The sequence below is a fragment of the Oncorhynchus masou genome, chromosome 31 (assembly GCF_036934945.1).
Source record: "Oncorhynchus masou masou isolate Uvic2021 chromosome 31, UVic_Omas_1.1, whole genome shotgun sequence".
Taxonomy (NCBI): domain Eukaryota; kingdom Metazoa; phylum Chordata; class Actinopteri; order Salmoniformes; family Salmonidae; genus Oncorhynchus; species Oncorhynchus masou.
The window spans coordinates 43,884,014-43,890,101 of record NC_088242.1 but is presented as its reverse complement, the minus strand read 5'-3'; positions in this window follow the sequence as shown (position 1 = coordinate 43,890,101).

Genomic DNA, 6,088 nt, shown 5'->3' with positions numbered 1-6,088 from the left:
TTGACACTTTCTATATACCATATTTTGTACAAATAGTATATTAAAACATATTTGTTTGCACATCATGATACAGAGTAAGACCGCTCGCTTTATCAACTGGCAAGACATTTGAGTTCCATCTTTTGAGAGTGAAGAAGAAAAACAATGGTCATAATAAAGGATATTTGCCCTTATTTACTAAAAAAAAAACAATTGTAAAACCAATTTAAGGATATTATTCCATATGAGTAAGAATGAATAACTTTTTCTGTAGATGAAGCGCAAATGCGGATTGTTTACAATACGTTTTCCAGCCTCATATGTTGGAATGGAAGTCGGGCACAATATGCCTATCCATTCTAGGGGACAAAAATTCTAAAAACGTTTTCACTTTGTCATTTTGGGGTGTTATGTGTCGATTGAGGAAATTGTTTTATTTAATACTTTTTAGAATACGGCTGAAACGTAACAAGTGTGGAAAAAGTCAAGGTCTGAATACTTTCCGACTGCTCTGTACACATGATCCAGGATGGCCCCAAAGACAACCTGTCTAACCCAGCATCTGATGCACTTGTCCTGGGAATTTCTTATGCCTCGTTTCTGGGGCACTGCTCCTGGCTCACAGATGGCCCACCGGAGAGTGTGTCTGAGGCAGTGTCTAGACTTGACAGTTCATGCAGCTTTTGTATTCTGATCATGAAATTGCGGACACGTCATGAACATAAACCTACATTTTAAATGTCTACCATGTCACGTGCGACTTCTGCTATCAAACTGTGAAGATCGCATTGAAACAACCGGTCTAGACACACAAGTTGCATTGTGGTTGGATTGTGTTCAGATCTGGCTGACAACTTCGGGAGGTGGTCAGGGACTCAGTGTGCAGATTGTTCCTTAAGACAATTAAGGCAAGGGCCGTTTGTCATCTTGTTCTCAACACCAATTTGCTGGTTAACTTTGCTGTTATGCACATAGCAACATTAGCTAGGAAAAGGTGCCAGTTCAACAGCGCACTGGTGTGTTTCAGAACCGCCGACAGCGACCACTATCCAACGAGGAAGAATGCGTATTTGTTATATAGGTCGGGACGCAGTCAGGCAACCGAAAATCCATACAGTGGGCGAAGTCATCAGCACTTTGCCCACACGTTTCCAGAACACGTGTTTTGGGAGTGAGAGGCACCTTTTTTTCAGTATGAGTTTGAGGAAATGTCTTCCTAGTGTGTGAGGAATGTGTTTGTTGGCTTCATAAATCATAGCCAGGTAGCTTATTAGGAAAATTGAAAAAGGAACCTTTTTAGGATTTTTTTGTTATGCTTAACTGTTTGTATTTCCTTTTAGATTTGCTTCCTGGCTAGTTAGAGGTTAACTGCAGTACTCAACCGTTTGCAGAATGCATACCAGCATTTCAATATAACGCTGCAGAAGGGAATCCGGACAAGGGCTGACCCCATTTAGTCGACTGGTCAATTGTTTGGTCAATAGGCTGTTGATCAAGCTACTGCTTGATTTCTTTAGTCAAGCAGTAGCAACAAAAAATAAATGGCGTACAAGACACCTGTCTGATTCGTTCCTGTCCGAGTCGACTGATCCATTGCGTGAAATTGTATACGGTTATATTACTTAAGAACAATGGTGCAACACAAATAATATTTGATAACAAACACGCATTCTCCCGCGTTGGGTAGTGGTCGCTGTCGGCGGTTCTGAAACACATATCAGTGCGCCGTTGAATTGGCACCTTCTAGACCATGTTGCTATGTACCTAATAGCAAAGTTAACCAACAAATTAGTGTTGAGAACAAGATGACAAACGGCCCTTACCTTAATTGTCTTAAGAAAAGTAAGGAGAGGGGAAACCAACTTTATTAGGTCTATGATCAATAGCCTAACTATTAACTGTGCCTGGCTTTATAAATAATCTCTGTGTTTATGTACAGTTGAAGTCGGAAGTTTACATACACCTTAGCTAAATACATTTTAACTCAGTTTTTCACAATTCCAGACATTTAATCATAGTAAAAATTCCCTGTTTTAGGTCAGTTAGGATCACCACTTTATTTTAAGAATGAAATGTCAGAATAATAGTTGAGAGAATTATTGATTTTTCAGCTTTTATTTCTTACACCACATTCCCAGTGGGTCAGAAGTGTACCTTTAAATTGTTTAACTTGGGTCAAACATTTTGGGTAGCCTTCCACAAGCTTCCCACAATAAGTTGGGTGAATTGTGGCCCATTCCTCCTGACAGAGCTGGTGTAACTGAGTCAGGTTTGCAGGCCTCCTTGCTCACGCTTTTTCAGTTTTGCCGACAAATGTTCTATGGGATTGAGGTCAGGGCATTGTGATGGCCACTCCAATAGCTTGACTTTATTGGCCGTAAGCCATTTTGCAACTTTGGAAGTATGCTTGGGGTCATTGTCCCATTTGCGACCAAGCCTTAGCTTCCTGACTGATGTCTTGATGTTGCTTCAATATATCCATAGAATTGAACCCCCTCATGATGCCATCTATTTTGTGAACTGCACCAGTCCCTCCTTCAGCAAAGCACCCCCACAACATGATGCTGCCACCCCCGTGCTTCACGGTTGGAATGGTGTTCTTCGGCTTGCAAGCCTCCCCCTTTTTCCTCCAAACATAACGATGGTCATTGTGGCCAAACAGTTCTATTTTTTTTTCATCGGACCAGAGGACATTTCTCCAAAAAGTACTATCTTTGTCCCCATGTGCAGTTGCAAACCGTAGTCTGGCTTTTTATGGAGGTTTTGGAGCAATGGCTTCTTCCTTGCTGAGTGGCCTTTCAGGTTATGTCGATATAGGACTTGTTTTTACTGTGGATAGAGATACTTTTGTACCTGTTTCCACCAGCATCTTCACAAGGTCCTTTGCTGTTGTTCTGGGATTGATTTGCACTTTTCGCACCAGAGTACGTTCATCACTAGGGGACAGAACACGTCTCCTTCCTGAGCGGTATGACGGCTGCGTGGACCCATGTTGTTTATACTTGTGTTCTATTGTTTGTACAGATGAACATGGTACCTTCAGGCGTTTGGAAATTGCTCCCAACCTGAATAGTGTAGGTCTACAAAAAAAAATCAGAGTTCTGGCCTAATTTCTTTTGATTTTCCCATGATGTCAAGCAAAGAGTCACTAAGTTTGAGGGTAGGCCTTGAAATACATCCACAAGTACACCTCCAATTGACTCAAATGATGTCAATTAGCCTCTCTGAGCCTTTTAAAATTGAATTTTCTGGAATTTTCCACGCTGTTTAAAGGCACAGTCAACTTAGTGTATGTACACTTCTGACCCACTGTAATTGTGATACAGTGAATGAAGTGAAATAATCCTTCTGTAAACAATTGTTAGAAAAATTACTTCTGTTATGCACAAAGTAGATGTCCTAACCGATTTGCCAAAACTATAGTTTGTTAAACAAGAAATTTGTGGAGTTGTTGAAAAACAAGTTTTAATGACTCCAACCTAAGTGTATGTAAACTTCCGACTTCAACTGTATATACAGTCATTGGTCTAGACTTGGCTTCGGATAGTATACAAGCGCTACGGGAGTTGTCTATTTCCCCAAAGTGAGAGACCGAACAGGTAAATGAAATAGAACTTAAAGCTACCTAATGTAGCCCCGGTTCTATGACCTTACGAGTCAGATCTCACCGTGTTACCCTTCAAGGTGTGTGTAAGAAAGATGTACTTAGAAGTGAAGATGGGAGCGGACAACTTCCCCTTATATGGGAAGTGGATAGGTCCACTATTGGCCGTTGCTCCTGTCTGTCTACAACAGACGTTGTGTGATTGGATCTTCCTAGACTCTGCCCCTAACAGGACGTTACCCAAAAGTGACAGACCTTTCATGTTATCAAATAACTGATTATATTAGGTAACCTTAATTTTCCATAGTCCAAGAATGACATGATCTCTTCCACCTGACACAGTAGATGTTGTCATTAAAGATAAGGTCATCCAAACTAACCTTACAATTGGAATGTAAGCACAGAATTAGCAGCACTGAAACCAGCACACATAAGATGGCGCAAAATGTTGTGTTCATTGGAAATTCTGCAACTGAGGGGACAAGGAACATTGGGCTCAAATGTTTCTAGTAAAGTTCCAAATGTCTTGACCAAACCATACCTTGTTGTATGGCTTCAGTCCTCCCATGAACCTCTGATGCCCATTCACTCCACTGGCCTTGAAAGGGATGTTTGTTGGGGATGGACCTCACTTTTACTGTGTCTTGCTCAAAATGTTCATTGTTCACTGAGATGTTAGTTGAGTGGCGAGACTCGGCAAACTGGAGGAAACATATTTGAGGAAATAGATTTATTCACTGGCTTTATTTAAAAAAATTTTTTAGCAGGATTTGAGTGTCTTACCTTGCCTTGGTGGCCACTTATGTAGTACAAGTTGGTACTTCAGGTTGTCAATCAGAAGATTGTTAGGTAAATATTTGTCTTATTGACTTGACATCCTGGTGACAGTGAGATTGAATTGTTTATTGGGTTTGACTGGGGAGAGAAAGACACTTTGGTGTCAAAGATCCGGCATGGAACTGATGTCCTCAAAAATAAAAGCTTCCTGTTACACTTTACTTTACAGTGCCCTTGTTACTTTGTAATGATTGCTGTAATTACTGTGTACAAAGTATTGTAATTACTCATTATTTTTGCTGTAATTACAATAGAGAGAATAAAGTAGGTGGCGCGGGTCAAACGTCTGATTTATGACCCTATGTCTGGATCCCGCGTTCATGCCCAAATATGGGCATCCGGCCAGGATATCCTGTTGTCAGGTGTTAGAGGGTGTGTTATTTTATATCTATATTGCATCTATTCCTTTGAAGTTGTCATGATGATTGATGTGTAGGGACCTGGTTGAACTGGGGGGGTTTGAACATTTCCAAGAGGATGACCCCACACCCACCCTATTTTATTGCCCTTTGGGTTGTTGTCTATGAAGCAGGAATGTCCAGGGGGGTTTGTGTTGGCGGCAGACGCATTATAAATAAAGCCCAGAACAACACATGCGGCCCCAGAACACTAAACAAGATTTTTTTAAATAAAACCCAGAACGTTAAACAGAAAATTATGTCTCCTAGGCCAATTCTCGGGGTGCTATGCATCTCTTGTCACGAACCCAATGATAAAAGCATCAAGGACGTTTTGGGTGAGGCCCCTGAATGTTTTAAAGGAGTTTTGGATGCTAGTGAAGGACATATGTCTGACATATTCCAACCTGAGGATTCTACTGTTAAGATATTTACAGACTGCGGACCCAAACCCTTTATTATGCAAAACCCGGGAGTTTTTCTCCTGTGCTGCGTATGAGAGAATGGCTTAAGATAAGGCTAGCGCTCTGTCAAATTGAACGGGCCCTGAGTGGTACAACCCTGCCCTGGCGCAGTGATTTGAATACCCTAAGAATCGCTTCAATGGCGTATAGCCCCGACTCTAAAGTGACAATTTTTAGCATGTGAACAATTTGATAGTACAAATGCGACTAAGTCTGTCAGTTCATATGTATTTTCCAAAGCCTGCAAGGATGTGAACTTTTTTTATGCCAGTGTTCAGCTTTAAATGGATTGATTACCCTATATCCATAACCCTGATGAATAAGCTGGACAGTCTTTTCCAAAATCATGAACAATTACGGCGCTGGATCGACATGCCAGACGTTTGATCTATCCCTGGAGTGAAAACTTACGGAGCCTTGACTGAGCATGTGTGGGATATCCTGCGAGCAAGAGAGCCTGTCTCGATGCAGGTGAATTGGAGACGGATGGGGGTCAGGGCTAACCAGGCTCTCTATCTGTAATAAATGAATAGTAAAAATGTTGAATTAATTATAACATGTTTTAAACTGTATGTACTAAAGATTTTGATTTAAAGGGGATTAATGCTATATCTTAACCCTTAACGAACGGGGAAGCTGTATTTTCTCTCTCGCCCCGGTCTGTCGCTGAGAAATGCAATATCTTATTTTATATGAATACAGTCTTTCCTACAAAGTTATGTTATAAACATTAAAGGTTAATACAAGTTTAGTACTGTCTGGTAATGATGTGTAACTGTTGTACAACCACTGTTTATACATAAAAC